The 21,529-nt window shown below is 49.6% G+C and overlaps 1 protein-coding gene across 22 annotated transcripts in view; it reads left to right on the forward strand.

Annotated features, from left to right (window-relative positions):
• The window catches only part of MICAL3 (microtubule associated monooxygenase, calponin and LIM domain containing 3), a 169,445-nt gene that overhangs the window by 14,538 nt on the left and 133,378 nt on the right, over positions 1 to 21,529 (forward strand). Inside the window, exons 2-3 of one of the 22 annotated variants that reach the window (XM_080914369.1) lie at positions 13,650 to 13,687; positions 14,381 to 14,434. The exons of 20 other annotated variants lie outside the window; for them this stretch is intronic. The gene's annotated coding sequence lies outside the window, so the exon portion shown is untranslated. Of the gene's footprint in view, positions 1 to 13,649; positions 13,688 to 14,380; positions 14,435 to 21,199; positions 21,288 to 21,529 lie in introns of all 22 variants that reach the window. One more of the 22 variants, XM_080914365.1, reaches the window with a different exon arrangement.

Below are 21,529 nucleotides of genomic sequence, written 5' to 3' on the forward strand. Positions count from 1 at the left end.
TGAACTCAGGAGGGTTAAGACCAGGCTGGACAACTGTATTGCAGGGGGAAAATAACCTTAGCATGGCTGTGTGTGATGGCTCATGCCTTTGGGTGGCAGAGGCAGGCAGATCTCTGTGAGTTTGAAGCTAGCCTGGTCTACAGAGGTAAATTCTAGAACAGTCTGGGCTACACAAAACAAATACCATTTTTAGCATCTTCCTTTCCCTCCAGAGTCCCCCGTTACTTTCTCCAGAGTGCCTGCCATGGACTAGCTTGCCGGCTGTTTGTTGAGACTGGATTTCTCTCTGCAGCCCTGCCTCTGCCTCTGGGATTCAAACTGTGTGCCACCACCAGCACCTGGTCGCATGCCATCTGATTGAGAGGCCATGGAGCAGGAGCAGGACCCTGGCTTTAGGCCTGGCTCTCATTATTCACTACACACATGACCTTGGGTAGATTACTTAAGTCCTCTTGCTTTGCCACCTCACTTGTAAGAACTGTGTTTCAGTGCTGATGGTTGCTTAGTACAGCATCTAAGGTGGAGTCTGCTATGTAGGTATTTGGTCAAAACTCTTTCTCCGTGTTTCTTCCTATTAATGTGGACGCTTCATGAGGTCAGCCTGTCGTCTTTCCTTTGCAGATTCTTGCCTGTCCTTGAGGTTAGCCATAAAGCAGGCAGAGAGGGCCCAGCGTGGGTGAATGGGCTGCAGGCACATTGGCCTGGCCCGTGTCTGGGAGTACCAGCAGGCGTGGACAGTGTGTGGACAGCAGATCCCTGTCACCCTGCAGAACGAGAGAGAGGAAAGGCTGCAGCAGTGTGATCAGCCAGCCTGGCTGGAGCTGCCTCATTGTGTTGTTTCCTTCTGGATAAAGCAGTGTGGGCAAGTCCAGGTTCACGGAAGGCGACGGAGCGACCTGCTGGGTAGACAGGTGTGATGCCACAGACCAACCCGGAGCAGCTCTTGAGGCGCTTTGTGTTGTTAAACTTTTATGCCAAGTGTCAGGTTTTGGACTTTGGTATTATGTGGTAACTTAATTTTGTTCTAAATTTAAGGACGCCCAGGGCTAGAACAGGGACTCCTGTCTATTCCATACTGAGAGACCGATTGACCCATTTGCTTTTGCATTTTTTATTGTTTTTTTTTTTTTTTTTATTGTTTTTGAGATTTGATCCCCAGCTTCACCTGTAAAGTTACGTGTTGTTTCCCTGGGCTTCCATGTGCTTCAGTGAGTGAACCTGAAAATAGGAATATTTTCTGTGATGGCTACTGTTGGTTTTCAGCTTGACTATATCTGGAATTAGTTAGAACTCAGGCATCTAGGTATACCTGGGAGGGTTTTTCCCTTAATTAAATAATTTGAAGTGGGGAGGCCCACCTTTAATCCAGATTTTTTAAAAATTTTATCTTGTGAACACATTACTAGAAGCTTATTAAGTAATATTCTTTTTTTAAAGATTCTATTTATTTAATCTATATGATTACTCAGTGTAAGCATCAGATCCCATTACAGATGGTTGTGAGCCATCATGTGGTTGCTGGGATTTGAACTCTGGACCTCTAGAAGAGCAGTCATTGCTCTTAACCTCTGAGCCAGCTCTCCAGCCCCATTCAGATCTTTTGAGGTGGGAGGATGTACTATTTTTTTGTTTTTGTTTTTCAAGATGGGTTTCTCTGTGTGGACCTGGCTGTCCTGGAACTCACTCAGAGATCCACCTGCCTCTGCCTCCGCGTTGCTGAGATTAAAGGTGTGCACCACCACTGCCTGGGGGAAGACATACTTTTAATCTGGATCTTTTGAGGAGGGAGGGTTCATCTTCAATCTGGGCCACACCTGCTGGCAGCCTATGTAAAGGACATGAAAGAAGGAAACCCTGCCTGCGTGTTCTCCCTATCCCTGACAAGTCCTCCACTGGCATTAGAGCTGTGTCTTCAGGATTCTGTCATATACTGAAGAACAGCTGAGACCCCCAGCCTTGTAGACTGACAACTACTGGATTCTTGGACCTTCCATTGGTAACTAGTCATTGTTGGTCCAGCTGGACCACACACACAGCTTGTGAGCCATTCTAATAATCCTTCTCTCTCACACACACATACACACGTGTGTATACACACACACACACACACACACACACACTTAAATATATTTATATTTAAGTTTTGTACCTTTAGAAAGCCCTGACTAATATCTTCACCCAGACGACCCTCCCCCCAGTTACTGGAAATGGGCCGCAAGGCTTCACACTTGCTTAGTATGCATTCTACCACACTCAGCCTACAACTTAAGAAAGTAACAGGATATGAAGAGTTTGAGGAAGGTGGGCCAGGGGCCAGGAAGGCAGATGCAGCATCCCCATCAGCTGGTTCTGGGGTGGGGAGGGGTCTTTGCCTTCTGCAGGCCGAGACTGGGATGAAAACTGGGAGGTGGTAGGTATTTCGCCTTCCCAGCTAAAGCTGGAGTGCTGTGGGGACTGCATGTACTGCTTTGTCCCTAGAAGACAGTGCAGCATCTGCGTCTTCCCCACCACTCACACACCCCAGGTGTCTCAGGTTCACACTTCTTCCCAGGTTTTTTGGTTGCTACTCACCCCCATTGCCTTCCAGGGAGCAAGATGAAAGGTTGCCTCAGGAGGACGACAGCCTGTGGGCGAGGCTGGGAGGGGTGCTGCCTGCTGTAGACTGATGCGCAGCGTGTGTGACTGGCAGATAGATGATAAGGGAACCGGAAAAAAAGTGGGTGTGACCAGAGCTGTAGGTGCTTGTGTGAGTCATGTGACAGTCCCCTTTACTGGCGTATGGACTACTCCCAGGGGGCATTTGAAGGCTAGGTGGGGAGGAGGGCTGTAGTAATCTTGTGGGAAGCAATAGGAGCTATCCACTTGTACAGACTTTGGTGGTGTAGTTTTCTGTGTGTCTGTCACCTGTTCTATTACCCTTGTCCCCTAGATATGGGTTACCAGGGGCAGGGGCAGCCTGTGTCACTGTAACAGAGTAGTGTAACAATAGGTGGGGGGGGGGGGAGTGTCACTTCTCGTAGGGGAGGATGGTCCACAAGCAAGCCTGTGTCTTTATTTCCAAATTGTCCCCTTCTTTGCCTGCCAGAAGTGCCATTGTCAGTTCTGCCTGTGGGCAGACTCAGTTGGGGACTATCCAGGCTTCCCACCTGATCATCAAGGGCATCATGGGTGCCGTCTGGGGTGGTGGCACGCACCTGTAATCCTCGCAGTAAGGGAGTGGAGGCAGGAGAATCAACCCCCACGAGATGCTGTCTGTAAAGAAACATCTTTACAGCAGCAGTGAGAAAGGATGTCCATGGCACCTCTCAAATCCTCCAGGAAGCCACGTGCTTGGTGGTTAGGAGAATGGACCTACATTTTGGGTGAACTAGGCTGGGGGAGTAAGCTGATTTAGGGCACCTGACCCTTAGGCAAGGACTATCTTATGGAAAGTCCCTGAATGGGCCTATGGAGACAGCTCAGTGGGTCAAAGCTCTTACCACGGAAAGGTGAGGACCAAAGTTAAATCCCCAGAACCTGTGTAAAGCTGGGCTCCATAGTGCATCTGCCGAGATTGGAGACATCTACAGGAGCTCCTGGGCCAGCTGGCCTGCCATACAGAGCTGGATCCAACAAAGATGAAACTATGGTTCTGACTTACACACACACACACACACACACACACACACACACACACACACACACTTCATCACTGATTGCATTGAGAATTTCTTTTTAATGAAATCCCAGCACCAACATGGCAGCTTACAACCTTCCATACTCCAGTTACACCCCCTTCTGGCCTCTGCCGGCACATGGCACACAAGTGTAAATACATCAATCTAAAATAATAGTGGAGATGGAGAGATGGCTCAGTGGTTAAGGGCACTAGTTGCTCTTCACAGAGGACCCACTTTCTAGCACCAACATGGTAGCTTGCATGTTGGTGCTGTCTGTAACTCCAGGGAGCAGACATCTGCACTCGTACATACATACAGGGAAGCAGACATCTGCACACATACATACATGCAGGGAAGCAGACACCTGCACACATACATACGTGCAGGCAAAACAAAATGTACACAAAATAAAGAAGTACTCTATTCAAACCCCAATAACTTTACTAAACAGTACAGCTCATCTAAATTGTACAGTCCACTGGATGGTGGTAATCAATGCCTTCCCAGGCAGCAGAGGCAGACAAATCTCTGAGTTCGAAGCCAGCCTGGTCTATAGAGTGAGTTGTAGGACAGCCAGGGCTACACAGGGAAACCTTGTCTCAGAAAACAAAACAAATTATACAATTTAGTGGTTTCCAGCATATTCAGAACTGTGAAACATTTACTTCAACCAATTTAAGGACATTTTTGTGGTCTCCCAAAGCCTCCCCGTACCCTGTCTCTTCCTGGCTCCCTTCTTCCTGTCTATAGATTTGCTGTCCTGGCATTTTTTATAAAGGGACCGTACAGTCAGTATATGTAGTTTTGTTTGGTTTTCCTGGCTGTTGTTGTTTTTCTTAGCCCTGTACTTGTGAACATCAGAATTCTATTCTATTTTATAGCTGGTTAATATTCTATAAAATTTTACATTCTAGACCAGGCTGGCCATGAACTTGTAGCAATCCATGCCCCGTTTCCCGGGTGAGTCTTTTATCTGTCCACATTATGGGGCCCTGTTCCCTAACCATGTTATTAGGAATACTCATGTTTTTGTGTGGCTGTGAGACTTCTGGCTGTTTGGATATAGGAGTGCGATTCCTGGGTTGTAGAGTAAGTGGGTGCATAACTTTTAGAAAAACTGCCAAAGTCCTTTTGCAAAGCACTACCAAAGAGGTCCAGTTTCTCTGCATCTCTGTTAACCTTATTCTCCTGCCCCCACCCCTGCTCCTGAGGGACTTTGGGCTCCCATTGTGACAGTCCAGGTCCTTCTTTTGGGGATACAGTTGGGGTGACTTTTAAATGCGTTACCTCACATTCATGTCTGTCGAGGCTCTCTGAGCTCTTTCTCTCCCTCCCTAAATCGAGGTAAGTGCGTGTGTCCGATTTTCCTCTTTGCATGTAACTTGAACAAGCAGTATATGTCACATAGCTGGGGAGAGAGAGGCTGGGCATGGGGATGAACATGTATAAGAACAGGAGAACCAAATAAAGAAAAGGGGTGTGCATGATGTCTGTCTGTCTGTCTGAATGCAAGGAGGTTGTAGGATTTATTATGTAGAAAGCTAGTCAAGTAGGGCTTTGTGACAGTTGAAATAAGTCCAAGGGTCTATGGTTCAGTAGGAGACTGCTTGACTAACATACAGGAGGTCCCAGGTTCTGTTCTTAACACAAAACAATTAGTTCATTAATTAAGAATTAGTCTAATTAGGGGCTAGAGAAATGGTCTGGTAGTTAACAGCACTTGTTGCTTTTTTACAGGAGCGAGATTTGGTTCCCAGCACCTACATGGCTGCTCACATCTCCTGGTAACTCCAGCTCCGGGGCATTTGATACCCTTTTTTGGCCTTTGTGGGCACCAGGCATATATATGGTGCATATACATACCTGCAGGCAAATACTCATACACGTTAAAAAAAATCTTTAAAGAATTAAAACATTTCCATGCTTGTTCTTCTAGCATTAGTTTGGAGGTTGCAGAATTTGTGGCTGTTTGGCAAGTATAATTTTGAAGCAAAGCACAGTCTCATGGTCGTTCCTGTTCCAATGGGAGCCATTTCAGTCAAGTGGATGACACTGAGTAGGGGTGGCATCCGAGATGCCAGAGCATTAGGACTTTGCATATGGTTCTTCCGTCACAAGGTTGGCCTGTATCTGACAGTTCTAAGAATGCTCTTGGAATGACCTTGGCCTGTGTTCTGGTTCCTGCTGGGGTCACAGTTGGATACACTGGAGATAAATGTGACATGGTTAAAATTGTAGGCCCTAGAGACCAAGGATTTGAGTTCATTTTCTCTTCTCCCACTGCCAACCGTGTGTCCTCAGCACAATGTGGCTACTGATAGCCACCCTGGGAAATTATTGTAAGGAGTCGGTGAAATTGTGCCCCAGAGGAGAACTGGTGCTTCTCGAAGCAGGGTCCCGAGAAAAGCTGACTGTCCCACTGTTAAAAAGCAGACAAAGCTTTTAACACAGCCACAGCCCTCTCCAGTGCAGGGCCTCAGGTCCTGTGGCAATGCTGGCCGTTCACAGTGATGTTAGCAGAACCCCCGCAGACGTTCCTGGTTTGTTGAGCACCTTCCTGTGGGTTTCCACATATGTGACTTTATTTTTGGTAGCCATATGCAAAGCATGTCTCAACGGCCTTGCTGAGGCGCATGCTCAGAGCAGCACAATTGCTCACGCACCTGCACCACTGCCTGCCTCTGCCCAGATCTGGGGAGCTATGTTGCTCTATGTCCCAGAAGGAGGAAAAAATTCAAATCCTGTCTTTGGTGACAATTATGCCTTTGGGAGAAGGGTGTCTGGGGACCTGTCATTTGACAAGGCTCAGGATCACCTCTCCACTTTAACTATCCCATCCCAGGGTAGGGCTGAGAATGGAGATGTGGCCTCATGACCCGCTCTCTGTGTCCATCTTGTGTCTCTGCATAGGTGCAGGGTCTGGGGACTCCCTGTGTCTAGACTCACTAGGAGCTTAATTAGGAGTTCTCCAGAAACAAGGCTTTCAGTAGATCATGGCTACAGTCTTCTCCCTCTCGGTGGGCTGAGACTTTATTGTTAGCCTTTCTCTCCTCCCCCCTCTCTCTTTTGAGACAAAGGTCACATGTAGTCCAGTACACCTTGTTTTGGAACTTGCTATGTAGAACATGACTTTGAAGTCCTGGTCCTCCTGACCCACCTCCACCTACCATGCCATAGAATTACAAAGTGTGTTCCCATTTCAGTGAGACAAGGTCTTTTGGGGGGTATGTTTTGTTTACATTTCACATTTTATCCCCTTTCCTGGTTTCCCCTTCAAAAACCCCCTATGCCATCCCCCTCCCCCTGCTTCTATGAGGGTGCTCCCCCACCTACCCACCCATCCCCTCCCACTTTTCTATCCTGACATTCCCCTACACTGGGGCATTAAGCTTTGGCAGGACCAAGGGCTTCTCTTCCCATTGATGCCCAACTAGACCATCTCTGCTACATGTGCATGTGAGCCATGGGTCTGTCCTTGTGTGCTCTTTGAATGGTGGTTTAGTCCCTGGGAGCTCTGGTTGGTTGATACTGTTGTTCTTGGGGTTGCAAACTCCTTCAGTCCTTTCTGTAACTCCTCCTTTGGTACTCTAGGCTGTCCTTGAACTGCCTCTGCCTCCAGAGGGCAGGACTTATAGGTATGAGCCACTAAGCTTGGCTTCTGTTATAGGAGTTTGTTCTCCCCTTCTACACTGTGGGTTCTGAAGATTGACTCATGGTTTCAGGCTTAGCCGCAAGCTGCCTTTCTTCTGCTGCGCCATCTTGAAGCCTTCTTTTTGTCTTTTGACGCCATCCTCTGAAGCATGGCGCTGCCTATGGCACTCCCCAGTTTTTCCACATGGCGAGGCTTGGCGAGCCACAGGATGCTACCAGATGGGAGAGATGACGAGTGTCGATAGCCTTTCCCCGCTCCCTCCTGTACCGAGCCGGCTGGGTATGCTGTGGTTGTACACCCCACACGGGGGGGGGGGGGTGAATTTTAAAAACCCACTGTGGGCAGGTGTGGGTGGAGGCAGGATGAGGGTCTGCTGAGAAGAACCCACTGTGGCCTGGTGCAGCCTGGCATGAACACCAGGTGAGCTTCACACAGCAGGGTGTGGCTTGCTGGGCATGTGCAGGCTTAGTGGGGGTGCCTGCGCAGCAGGTATGTGGGGCTGGCAGGAGCTACACCGTGAGCATTGGCAGGATAGGTTGCTTTGGTTCTGGCACCGCCAAAGGCTACATACACTGATGGGTCAGGTTACTGTTGCCGTGGGAACCATGACCTTTGAATTTCCTGGCTTATGCCTGGAATTTAGCTTGCATAATGCTGCAACAACTTGAGTTTCCCCCTTCCCCTTTCTCCCTTCTCTTTGGCATCTCTCTCTCTCTTTTTTAATCTCAGCAATTAAAGCTCTCTGCTGTTCCTCCGTCTCTCGTGGTAGAGAGTTGTACCCACTTTCTTCCTGAAGCGTGTTAGCCGGGACTGCAGCTTGGTGCCCTGGGCTGCCCAGCTGATATTTCTGGTCTCCTAGTGAGACCTTTGGGAAGGGTGGGTCTCGAGGGAGCTGGCGGTAGGCTAGGTGCTGTGCATTTTGGGTGGGATCAGCTGTGCTCCCCTGTGTCTCCCATGAGCCACCTGCTTTGCTTGTCTCTGTACTTTCTTGCTTTGTGCCTAAAACACAACTACTCAGCTGGCTTAGCCAGTTCTCTCCAGACCTCAGTTTCTACTGGGGTCTCACCTTCTCTGGGGAGCCTGATGGAACATCCTACCCGAAGTTACCCCTTCCAGTGAGCTGCATCATGGGAATGGAGCCAGGCGTAGCCTCAGGAAATGTTTTCTTGTCCCAGAACCCTTATTATTTTTGGTTTGGGATGCGGTGGGTAGCCTGGCTTTTCCTTTCCATAGACCGAGTTACACAGTTGTTAAAGGCTCAGGGTTGCAGCTGTTGGTTTGCCTGTTAGCTGGTGTTAACTGATGCTCATCAGTTTGTATTTGAAGTGCCATGCCAACCACACCTTGACTCCTCACTCCTGCTTTCTTTTGAGACAGGGTCCCATCCAGCCCAGCTGGATCCGACCTCCATGTCCTCCTGTTGCAGCCTTCTGAACGCTGGAATCGTAGGTGTCCCCGCCTTTCTCCTGTCCTCCCTTAGAGATGGGGTCTTAGGATGTTACCCAGGCTGGCCTGTAATCCTGGGCTCCAGCAGGTCTCTCTTCCTTGGCTTCCCAAGTCTTGTGTCCGCATCTTTGGGATGTCCAGCCTGGCCTCCGATAGCCTCACCTACTCTGCCAGCCTCCTCATTGAGCTCTAAACCCACTGGCCTTTGTTCCGGGAAGGGCCGAATTTGGGCTTATTGTTGACCTGTGCATGTTTGTTTCCTTCTGCCTCAAGCTCGAGTTTCTTCCTTCTTGGCCCAGCCCTGTCTGTCAGGTAAAGCAGCGCTTTCCTGACTGAGGCCTTGACTGCTATACCTGAGCCTTGGAGGAGAGTCCAGACCCTTCCCTTGACTCTTGTTCGTTTCTTCACAGACCTTGTCAGGGTACACAGCAGAACCCTGCTTATGGGGAAGGGTAGGGGTTCCGTTCACTTTGTGTGCTCAGATCCAACACAGCACCTCACACCCACTGGACTTAGTGGGTGGCGAACACGGGGACTTTCTGTACGACACACAGAGTAACGTAAAACAGTCAGCAGTCCATTTATATTGCTTTACTTGGCCTGGTGCACAGAGGCTTTGAGGGATCATCTGAGGTGCCCCTGGAGATAAAACTGAATTCACTGATTTAGGCTCTCCCCACCCCCACTTCATTCTTCTTTTGTCCGTTTTTGGCTTGTATGAGAACGACTTGAGACAACTTGGGTTCTTGATGCTCAAGGAGGGTGAGGCAGATTATGAGTCTGGCCTGTGGAATCCTAGACACTTGTTTTGGGACTCACTTTAGGGACACTCATTTTTTCCTAAACTTGTAGAGTCGTTGGTGAGAGACAGCCCAGGCTTCTGGCAAAGCAGCAGAAGTCAGCCCAGCTTCTCCTCCACGTTCTCTTCTTCCTGGCAGCTTGGGCAGCCATGTGCCAATCTGGTCTCCCAAAGGCTGCCCCTGGGCTCAGCCTTCCCCTCTACTACTTAGGACCTGCCTGTGAGAACCTGTCAGGAAAGGACCCGAGGGCTTGGTGAAGTAATGTCTGTGAAGGTGGGAAGAAAGAAAGATTCTGTGTGGCCAGAGCTCACATCACTAATCAGACTTTCCTGGGTTCACTCCTGGATCTGCCCGCTGCTACCACGCTGCAATAAATGCCACAGGAAGTGGAGTGGTTCCTCCCTTGGCTGGCTCAGGACCTCCAAACCCAGTCCTCAGACCCTGGTCCTCTGAGCTGCATCTCCTGGAGAGTGTCTGTCTGCCTCCTGTTTACTCCTTTGTCCTCAGAGCCCTTCACATCCATTTTCCCTAGCCTGGGGAGGGGCTGGTGAGTTTTTTCATAGTAGGTCCTCCCGGCCCCCATTATTGACCAGGAACCAGCCGGAGTTGGGTTTCTATACTAACCCTCCTTCCTCCGTCCCTTTTTTATCCCTTTCTTTATCCCTTCACCAGCTGTGGAGGCACCCTGGGGTGTCTTCCCGGTCCCTAGCTCCCACTGACTCCCTCCTTTGAGGCCTCGGTGGCTGGAAATGTGTCTCTTAGTGTCAGACCATCTTATTTGTTCTTATTAAACTCACACGGTTTGCTGTTCTTGGGTTCCGGGGAAGGCAGCCAGGCCTGGTGTCTGCCGTGCAGAAACCCCACCACCGATGACACTCCACCTCCATCTGTTTCACTTCCAGGAAGTGAAGGTTTGTCTCACCTCCATAGGGAGCTGCAACAGTCTGGAGCCTCCACAGGTCTGCAGTGCCTCCTGGTTTTCCCTACCAGCCCCAGAGAACTGTATTGGTTTTGATACGTGTTTTCCAAACAAGCCCTAGCTATTTCTGAACTTGTTTTTGTAGACCAGGCTGTTGGCATCAGACTCACAGAAATCCACCTGCCTCTGCCTCCCTAGTCCTGGGATTAAAGGCATGTGCCACCATGCCCCATGAAAACTATATTCTTTTGGTTCACACACAGGTCCTAGGGATCAAACAGAGTCAGGCTTGGCAGCAAGCACCTTTAAGATAGTAGCCATCTTACTAGTGCCCTCTGTCTGAAACTGTTGTCTGGGGCTCCTCATGCTATGGGTTAGTATGCTCGTGTTGTAGGCCTGGGGGTCCACAGGGCCAGGCCATCACGTGTTCCAGCTTGAGTGAACGGTGTCCTGCTCTCTGTGTGCACACGCTGTGAGTAACCGGCAAGGGGCCCTTGGGGAAAATGTTGAATTCATAGCTTTTGATTCTTGGGCATTCGCCCAGTCAGCGGGCCGTAAGGAATAGTCTGTCCCAGAAAGATAAGAAATTGCTGATGGCAAAAAGAAGCTCTTCTGCCAACAAAAGGCTGGATTCTGTTGTGGTTGTGCCTGTCTTCCCTGTATGGTGGGTTCTTGGGCGGGGGGGAGAGAATTCCCCCTGAGTTCTGTGTGTAGCAGCACCTAGTAGTCACAGAGCTGGGTCCTACTTCAGGCCCTGCTTTCTCATTCTACTGGGAGATTTTTTTTTCCTGTCTCAACTCATTGTTCTTTCTTCTGTAGTTTCTATACAAATATCTCTTAACCCCCATCTTTCCTTGAGCTAGTCAAATTTGGGATCAGGGCATCTTAGGGAAGGTGAGAGACTCTGAGAATAGGAGTTAGAGCATCATGCCAGACAGACAGGGGAAGGCAGCGGATCCTTAGGTGTTGGTGTTAGGGTGAGCCTCCTGCATGGGAGAGAGACTGGTTCAGAGGGCAGGCTTGTGGCATCTGTTCGCCCTTCCCCATGACCTCTTTGGGAAGGCAGTTTCACCTACTCTACAGAAGTCCCACACTGGCTGATTGAACCTCTGTGTATGTTACCAATTGAGAAAGCGCAGGCTGCAGGGGTCAGAGGGCTGGACTCCTGGCCCTGAAGCTGCCTCGCTGGACAAAATCATCATGCGCATGTTCTTCTCATCTGTAATTTGCAGACAACTGTAGCTACTCATTATGTGGTTTCTGGATTAAGATAGTAGCAGACATAATTACAGAAGGCTGTTTAATGTATTGGTTGTGGACTTCCTGGGGTTAGATTCTAGCTGGTCCATCCCTGTGTGACTTTGGGCAAGTTACTGATCTCTCTGTCTCCTTTTTCTTTTGTATAGATCTGTCTTAGCCATAGTACCTCACAGTTAGCATCTCGTAAATCTCTGATAGACTGGGACACACACGTACTTCTTACTGCCTATCACGTGTGACTAGTGACAGTTGCTTTTTAAAAGCTCTGTTTTGTTTAGAAAGAGTTTCATGTAACCCATGCTGTTCTCAAACTTGATCCACAGCTGATGATGCCCTTGAACTCCTGGCCCTTCCGGCTCCAGCTCCTGAGGGTTGAGATTGAGAGCAAGGATATAAACTAGCATGTCTGGCTTGACAGCTGCTGTTGTTTTTACCGCTGGCATCTTCATGACCTCTACCCTCCTCATACTTAGGGATAGGAGGCCAAGACATAGAGTGCCCCAGACGTACAGTAGGAAGCCACCTCCAGTCAGGGTAGAAGTGACCTTCTAGGAGCACTTCTAATGTTGAAATTATGGCCACATTGTGCTGATTTCAGAATCTTAAAAAAAAAAAAAAAAAATCCCAGTTACTCCTGGGCACAGTGGTGTAGACCTTTAATTCTATTATTCCCTGAGGCAGAGGCAGGCAAATATGTGGATTGATTCTTGGCCAGCCAGGTCTGCATAGTGAGCTCCAGGCTAACTGTGGCTACACAGTTAGACCTTATTTTTAAAAAAGAAAAAATTTAGATAGAATTGAAATCCATAATGTCACACTTAAGCCAGGTATGGTAGACCTGACTCAGGCTAGGACCCACTGGGAGGTGAGATCCTGCCTCACAACACAAAACGAGGCAGTTTATGTCTTCTCTGAGGCATGCATGAGAGATCTTTGTGAGTGTCCAGCTCCAGGATGTGGGAACAGGCCAACCTACTGGACTTGTCCCAGGACTGCCCCACACTGAGCCTTCCCCTCCTGCCTACTAACTTTGGTGTCTCCTCTAGGCTTGTTGACCTTCTGTTCTATCCAGATTCAGACTGGCCACCTTTAGCTCTAGTGGTGTAGACAAACTCAGGCTCGGCAGCCAAAGCCAGAGCCTATGGCCGCTCTTTCCAAAGGCCACTCGCTGGCTCCTTGTTCTCGGAAGAGCAGTCGTGTCTGAGTCTGGAATTTATGTAGAGCAATTTTTTTTTTTAAATGAAAGTCAAGTCATTGAACCTTGTCCTTTGTGGATGAAGTGATAGTTACTTTCTGAGGACTGGCTCAGACTAGAAACCAGCTGTTGTCCAGTGACTACAGTTCTAAGAAGGGACAGCTTCTGTGTGAAGCATGTGAAGCATGTTCCCACTCACACAGCCTATTGTCCTGGGACTGTCGTGTGTGCTGTAGCTGGTCCAGTGGGTGACAGCCAACATAGGTTCAGGAGCTGTTATCTCACAGAGGGTCAAATTTTCCTTGAGCTGATTCTTTTGACGCCCACACAGCCACGGGGGTAATGCATGTGGATGTGAACTTGGTGCAAACCAAACCCAATCATTAGTTACTAGGGCCAGGTTGTCATCTGGTGACCTGGTACTAGCTGTGCTGTCCTGTGCAGTGTGATGTCCTCAGTTGGTGGCTATGTCATAAATGACTGCAGTCTTGGACTTAGGGGCGAATGCCTACTTTGAGGGGGATGAAGACCAAAGGACCATGAAGATATGATGGGAGGGTGGTGCTGAGGGGCATGGCGTGACAGCCCAGGCTTTGCCATTCCAGGATCTCCTGCCCAAGCCAAGGAGGAGAAGCTGGGGTTGCCACTGTTGCCAGCTTCGTCCTCATGAGACATCGGCAGCCCCCGGAGTAATGTCACTTTGCTTGTTCCATTTCAGCGGCATTTGGCCTGGGATCTCACCTCCATCAGCCAGAAGTATGTAAGAGTCTCAGGATTTTAATTGTATGTTATAAATATGGTATAGTGGAGAGTGTGCCCTTAAGATATGTCCCTAGGAACCTTGTGCCTATGTGAGTGTAAGCCGGTCGTCTGGTTGGTTGAGAGACCCTCATGTGGAGTCGGGAGCACCTACTTTGGAAGGTGTTTTCCTTGGGCCTGTGTTTAGGTGAATGTCGCAGAGATGGCTTTCCTGTCCTCAGTGCTTGGGAGTATCTCAGTGAAGCCTGGCTTCCCCCAGGCTCCAACCCTGAGTTGATGGTGTCCAGCACTGCACTGGAAAGGCGGGCGGGCTTGGGCTAGTGAAAGGTTTTACCTGAGCACTTTGGGGTGTCTGAGGTCTGCTTGCCCTCATCTCTTTGAGGTCCCACAGAGGAAGGGTCTGGCAATGCATTGTATTTTGGGCTTTTGAGTGTTAACCCCAGATGTTAAAAGGCTTCATCACCGACTTGAGGTGATGAAACTTGGAGGTGGTGGTGGGATCAGTCTTGGAAGTAGGAAATTAGGCCACTGGGGACATGTTGAGTCCCCTTTGCTTTCTATCCACCATGAGCTAAACAGAATTCATGGACTCAGGCACAAGCTATGGTGTCTTGAGGCTCCACAGGCCCTGAGTGATTTTGAACACAAACCTTGGAAACCATGAGCTGAAGAATTGTTTCCTTCCTTTAGGTTGATTTTCTCAAGTCCTCTGTCACAGCAAAGGAAGGATAATACCATGGCAGGGTAAGGAATGGGAAAAATGGGCCCAGAGCATTAACAGTTGCCTCGCCTTACACCTTGGGGTGGTAAGGGTTGCCTAGAGGACACCTAGCTGCCTTTTCAAGTGAGGTGTCCCCACTGGAGTCCTCTCTAAACCTTGAACACTTGGGAATGTTGTGGATAAGGCACATCATCAGCTGGAGGACCGGGTGTCTGTTTGTCTGCTCCCTGAGCAGGCTGCAGACAGTGAGTGCAGTTGTGTGGTGTGCGCTGTTTTAATTGGTGCTCAGAATGTGCTAGATTCCCGCCCACCCCGAGACAGAGTCTCTACACAGCCTTGGATCTGCTGGAACTCACTGCATAGACCAGGCTGACCCCAAACTCACAGGAGATCCACCCGCCTCTTCCAAGTGCTGGAATTAAAGGCGAGCACCACCAGGCTTGGCAAGCGGTATTCCCGTGTTAGCTTTGCTTTTCCCCTGCTGTGGTTCTGATCTGACCCAACCTTCATCCCAGCAACGCTCACACCTGGGTATTATCTGGCCAGTTTCTTGTAACAGTTGTCTTGGCCGGGCCCTGGCTATGCTGATAAGAAGGCCCCTGTCCTCTCTGGCTCCAACAGCCCTTGGAAGCAGAAGCAATCCTCTGGCCCTTGCCTGTGCAAGACCCATTCTCTCCCATCCTTGGTGTCCTAACTCATAAGCCTGCCACGCCTTTGGCACAGTGCTCCAGGAGAAGGATACACTGCTGGCGTGCCACCTTGTGCTGCTTTTGTCTGTTTCACAGGGAGCACTGAGCAGTGTAGACACATGGTCATCAGATCTGCCGCTCTTCTAGTCAGTGGTTGAGGAGATTGTCTGTGGCTAAGTGCTTCTGGTGTGCCTCATACGAGTTCATTTCCCCATAGGTCTTTTAGGCAGTCTCAGTTTCGAATGTGCATGAACAGGGCTGTGTGTGTCTAGCAGTGAACCTCCTGGTGACCAGTGATGCTGGCTCCCTTTGCTCTGTGGGACAGGAGTGAGGACTGACCAGGTGGGGGTGTAGCAGGGAGATGTGGCCTGAGCCATTGTGGTGAGGGTTAGTGTGGCTGGGGCACAGATCTTACGACTTTTCTTCTCACTGTCCTCTGCCCCCTGAATTGGGGCCACCATCTGTTATGTGGAGACATGTTTGACTCCTCGGGAGCACCAGGTGTCCATATAGGGAGGAATGGCAGGCATGGGCTGTGTATCAAGAATAAGGCTTTCACCTTTAGAACTCTGTTCATCTGTTTGGTAATTTGGGGTGGGGGTATGGGGGGGTTGTAGGGTGGGAGTTGAGACGAAGTTTCTCTATGTAGCACTGGGGAGCCTAGAACTCACTATGTAGACCGGGCTCAGAGATCCACCTGCTGGGTTTAACCTGATGTGCTGGGGTTAAAGGCGTGTGCCCTCAGACCCGGCTAGCTATCTTGGCTAGAGCAGATGAGGGATGGATTGGGGGTTAACAGCCATTCGAGGAGACAGGGAACAAAGTGGGTGGGAGGCTGGCTGGGCCTGCCCCACTTGGAGCTGGACTACTGCCCTGCTGACCTAGGACTGACCTTCTCCTCCGCACCCTGGGAGTGCCAGGGCTGGCCAGCCCGTACTCACCTCTAGCCAGCTCCAGCAGGATGAGATGCTTGTGCGCTCTTGGTTTGTTCCTCCGTTTCTCAGGTGCGTGCTCAGACTGAGACTGTCAGGGCCGTGCCCGTCACCTGGCGATCCCTCATATCCAGCCCCCACAGCTTCTGTCCACTTCATCCCTTGTTCTCCTCACTATGGCTTCTTCCTGGAGGCAAGTCCCTGGGTTTGGTCAGCTCTGACCTACCTGCCCTCAGAGCCACCTTCTGCTGTCTCCATTCTGTCTCCATGGCCCTCTGCAAGGAGGCCCTCTGTACTGGACCAAAACTAACACATTCAAAGAGCCCCAGCCCCTTCCAGCCTGGCTGCCATTCTTGCCCACCCCGTTTTCTGTAGAGTGCACGCTGTCCCTTGCCCTGCTAGCCACATAGCTTGTCCCTTCACTCCTGTGTGTCCAGCCTCAGGGAGACTGGGTATCCACTGCTCTGTGCCTAGCACCTGGCACTTATGGGGTGGACAGTAAATGTTTGTTGAGTCCTTTTGTGTGTGTTGAATAGTATGTGTGCACAATGGTGGGTGTGTGGAGGCCAGAGGGAGACACAGGGTGCTCTCCTCTGTCACTCTTACTCTGTTCAGACAGGACGTTTCACTGAACTTGGAGCTAGGCTGGTAGCCAGTAAGTCCCAACAGTCTGTCTCTACTCCTCCTCCCGGTGTTGGGGTTTCTGGTACATGTTTGGCCATGCCTGGCTTTTACTGTGGATGCTAGAGATTTGAACTCTGAACCTCATGCTTGTGTAGTGACCATTCTTAACTGCTGGACCATCTACTCACCCCTGTTAGCTTCTTCATCGACCCTTCCGATCATATCCTAAGCTCTGGAGTACACATATGTGTATATATATATATATATATATATATATATGTTTATACCCATACATATGAAGTCACTCATAGCCTAGTGAGGAGCCATATTGGAGATGGAGAACTTCTGGGAGGAAGGGATGGAAGAGACCAGTCCTGCTGGAATGACAGTCCCTTATCACAGCCCCAGGCCGGAACATACATTTGAACCTTAGGAATCTCTGCTCACCACTCCTGTATATTCTTTCTGCTTCTCCTGGGGAGAATGCTGGGAAACAGGAGACTGCAGCTTCCTTAGTTTATGCTGGGCCTTGCCCCTGAAGCCTGTGGGTATCCTCTCCTTTTTTATTTCTCTTTTGTTTTTGTTCTGCCTTTGATTTTTCTTTAGTTTTCTATTCCAGGAGGATCTTGTTCACACACAGTATTTACTTCCTTAACTGTCCTTCTGTGGATGAACTCAGGGCCTAGCATACTATAGGCAATTGCTGTATCATGGAGGCACAGTCCTGCCTTGGCCTCTCTAGTTCTTGCTGCTCCTCCTCCACTATCAGACAGCTACAGTAGCCATTTGCCCCTTGAGTATCTACCCTTGAGGTTGATCCTGCCTGCTAGCTGCTGTGTGCTTATGCAGTGACCATCAAAGCTTGGCCAGAGTCACCTCTGCCTTTGCATTGAAGAAGAAAATGTGTTCAAGCTTCAGCTGGTGAGGCCAAGGAGGCTGAGTCCCAGTGGAAAGGAAGGCAGCCAAGCTGGGGGCTCAGCTTTCTTTTTTTTTCTCATGTGAATAGCTTCCAGTTATTACTGGCCATTGTCACTCCCAGGAGTAAGTTCAACCTGGTCTTTGAGATCATTGCCTTTGAAGGAACAGTGTATGGACCACATGGTCCGAGGCCCTGAAGTGACCTTGGCTGGGTGGAGTCCCAGCTGCTGAGTTTAGGAATCTCTGGCTGGAGGAGCTTCTTGGTGGCAGGGCTTTTCTACAGGTGGTGGCTGCAGGTCCGTGACTGGCAACACCTGTACTCGCGCTGCAGACTGAGTACTCCTCGTCTAGATGCTCTGGGACCTGAGCTGTCAGATGTCAGTGTCTGGCCTGTTGGGATCTTTGCATCCCCGCAACCCCTGGAACTTGTACTTAGGAGCATTTCCACTTCAGATTATCAACAGGGACATGCAGCGGTATTCTAAAGTTGGAGTTGTTGAAGAGCACCTATAAGCTTCCATCATCCAGAGCTCCCTCCGGAGGACACATCGTGTGGTCTTGTGCCAGTCTCCTTTGGTTGTAGTTGTGAACAGTTGTGAATATCTAATGACTTGGGGGACTCACTCTTGCTTTAAGGACTCTCACAGAGCTTGGGTTCTTAGATTGTCACTTGAGGAACTCCAGTGAATGGGTACCATTAATGAGTGGCCCTTTCATCTCTCAGGACTCTCCTTAGTAAAAAACAGCATCTGATGCCAGCTTCCTGTCCTGTCATAACGTGACAGAGGCCACTGGGTAAGACAGAGCAGGGTCACTAGCAGGGGGTCTCTCTTCTATAAAGCCACTGACACCACTGTGGAGACACCGGGTTCTTGGGTTTATCTAACTTCAGCCACCACCCTCCAGTCACGGGCTCTGCCTCAGGGCTCATGAGCTTCAGGGTCACAAAGTTTTCTCTAGGAGATGTTTGGCCCTTACCTTTTAAGGGACCTTTCTGGAAGACACACCCATGTCTTCTATCTCTTAGTGCAGTCTACCTATAGAACAATCACACTAGCCTCAAGGAAGAATGGCAGATACCTTCCTTGCCTCAGGTTTGTAACTGAGCAGGTTGGTGAGTTGGATTTCTTAGTGCCTATGGCACTTCCTTGTTGAAGTTGGAGTGTTAAACATGGTTATTTCCTGCCCTGTGGGAGTCTAGTTCTTCCTGGAGACCTGGAGAGGACCTAAGGTCCATGGAGACCCACTGAGGCTGGATGGCCTTACCCTCTCCTTTGTCCTTTTTATGAACTAGAGTACAGAAGTCAGTTGGAAGCTGTAGGTGAGGTCTTCCTGGCTGGCAGTGACAGTGTCTCTCTGTGTTACTTCCACAGCCGCATTATGATCTGCAAGACTAGGTACCACTGAAAACACTGGAGCCCCTCTTTCTGCTCCTTTTATTCTGATCTGTACGTGAACTGTTTCCAAATACCATCTAATGGCCTAAAATACAGATCTATGACTGCAACTGAAAATTTTCCCTAGACCCCAGGTCTTAGGAAACCTGGGTGCTGCACCTACTCAGCGAGCAAGCCAGACCGTACCAGGCTCCAGGGCAAGCCTTCTGTGACCTCATCCTGGGGCTTGCAAGAGATCTATGTCTACTTCTTACCCTGGAGTGACTGTGAGAACACTCATCTGACATGTTGGGGAGCACTCATCTGAGGTATAACATGCTAGGGTGAGGGAGTTAACATGTTGGGGAGCACTTATCTTGAGATATAAGATGCTAGGGTGAGGGAGATGACTGCTTTGTGCTGGTTCTTTGTGGGGACCTGGGGAATACTGTCCCATGCTTCAGTTTCCTCAGTTAGTGGAGAAGGAGGCTGGTCTGGTCTGTCCTTGACAGCATGGTGGGTGGATAGGAGTTGGGCTAGACCAGCGAGTGGCAGCCCCTCCTGATTCTTCACTGTGGCCACTTCCCTCCCATGAGTTAGGGAGAATCTGAAGGCACTGGCAGGGGAAGCTAGTAGCCTGTAGTGTCCATTTCTCAGAGGTTACCTTGTGCTAGACAGCCTGTGACGATTAGATCATTGCCCTTCATCCTAAGAAGAACGAGAGAGGCTGAGTGGCGTGTTATAGTCGCGCGGCTTCCACAGAGCTGCACTAAAAGATCTGAATCCAATTCTGTTTGACTCGGAGCGTTTGCCCTGAATCATATGGGATTTGGTCCCTTCATTCAATCGAGTGCTCCAAGCACAGTTTCAGGAGCTAAAGACAATGGCAATAAACAAAAATTCCTACCCCTACAAAGTATGGCTTAGCAAAGGAGAATTTTTCAGCTTCTACTGTCAGATTCTTCTATTGCGTCTTCTAACCCCATGGTTGATATAAATATCACACCTTTCTCTAGTTCCTTAGGGGTCTCCTCCCGTGTCCACTTGTCTTATCCATGCACCATGACTGCTCACACTGGGCTGTCCTAGGGGTGTGACTCTTTCTCAGCCATCAATGGAGCTTCTTGGCCATCCCAGCATCCCATTTGTGGTTCTAGAGGTGGGGCCCTGTGGGATGCAGGAGAAGGTCAGGGATAGTTTTGTCAATCTTGGGGTCAGCCAGTGCCTGAAGACTGGTGCTTTTCTTTGATTCTGGACAGAGGAAGGGATGGGCCAGAAGAATGCTTCCTGCCATCCTGTGTTCGAGGCCTGTTGAATGAGAGAGCTCTAGGTTTGATGTTGCTACTAGTGTTCTGATGTTGGGGGGTGATGGGATTTGTCACTGCTGTCGTCTCTAGCCATGTGTCAGTCACTTGCCCAGGCTTTGCACATGTTGCTACCTTCCTCTGAGGATTTGCTTGTTTGGTTTTTTTGTTTTATGTGTGGGGGTGTTTTGCCAGCACTGTTGTCTGTGGGCTTTGTGCATGCGGTACCTGGATCTCCTGGAACTGGAGTTACAGCAACTTACAGCACCCTAACTTGTGTCTTAGTTTATTTTCTATGTTGTAATAAATTCCACAGACTAGCACAGCACAGTTCTGGAGGCCAGGAAGTCCAAAGTGTGGAACCCAATTAGAGGGCTGTATTGCGTGGCAGAAGGGTGAGCTGGCAGGAACCAGTCAGAGGAAACCAGCCCAGTCTCTTCTCAGGAGCTCATCCAGTGACTGGGATATTAAAATCATTTGCAAGGGTGGACCCCTTAAAGCCTTTAGCTATTGTGGTGATTTGAATATGCTTGGCCCAGGGAGTGGCACTGTTAGGAGGTGTGGCCTTGTTGGAGGAAGTATATCACTATAGGAGTGGGCTTTTGAGGCCCTTCTCCTCCTAGCTGCCTGGAAGACAGCCTTTTGGCTGCCTTTGGATCAAGATGTAAACTTTCAGCTCCTCCAACACTAAGTCTGCCTACACTGTTACCATGCTTCCACCATGATGATAATGGACTGAATCTATAAGATCCTTATAAGAGTTGCCTTTTGTCATGGTGTCTGTTCACAACAATGAAACCCCAACTAAGACACCTAGCCTTTGGCTGTTGTTTGTTTTCAAGATAGTTGGTGCTGGTCTAAAACTGATGATCTTCCTACCTCAACACATCAATGGGCTGGCCTTGCACCGCAGCCGGCTCCTAATCTACTCCTCTGTTCTTACAGTGACTCCTAAGTTTCCAAGATGTCAGAGGGGACTCACAGCACTGCCCCTGGTTCAGAGCTAATAACTGTGTGCAGGAAGACTTGCCTGGTGAGTCCTCGAAGGAAGGAAGGCACAAGTGTGGGGAGAGTGTAGAGGGAGGGGGCTGCAGGGGCTCTGGGCCATCTCCCCACTTAGAGCAGCTTGCTCTGGGTTGAAGGGACTGGCTGTCTGTGAAAAGTATAACATCAGCAAGTGTCTTGTGCCTTTACAACTGTGGTTCTCAACCTTCCTAAAGCTGCGACCCTTTAATACAGTTCCTCCTATTGTGGTCCCCAGCCATAAAACTGTTT

Source organism: Micromys minutus (assembly GCF_963924665.1).
Source record: "Micromys minutus genome assembly, chromosome: 3".
Classification (NCBI taxonomy): Eukaryota; Metazoa; Chordata; class Mammalia; order Rodentia; family Muridae; genus Micromys; species Micromys minutus.